The following is a 279-nucleotide window of genomic DNA, read 5'->3' as shown; positions in this document are numbered from 1 at the left end:
ACAGGGGCACTGACTCACAAGTTAAAGAGTTGTAACTGGTAAGTCACTTGCTTTGAAGTTCCTAAGTATGTTAGAATAGACCAGAGGAGAGCAGTGATATACATGTATGTACCTACACCCGTTTGTACAATGTACTGACACCTAGACCTACGTGTCAACTTCAAATCAGTGGTGTGGAAGGATCTTTTATCGACATGGGCAAATGTATGCCTAAGAGGAATGTCAATGTTCTGCTTGATTCACTTGGTATTCACTCGTGTACCCGTGTATTTGCCATCC

This window comes from Mastomys coucha, unplaced genomic scaffold (genome assembly GCF_008632895.1).
Source record: "Mastomys coucha isolate ucsf_1 unplaced genomic scaffold, UCSF_Mcou_1 pScaffold13, whole genome shotgun sequence".
NCBI classification, from domain to species: Eukaryota; Metazoa; Chordata; class Mammalia; order Rodentia; family Muridae; genus Mastomys; species Mastomys coucha.
The sequence above is the reverse complement of the archived record's forward strand: the minus strand, read 5'-3'. Positions refer to the sequence as shown.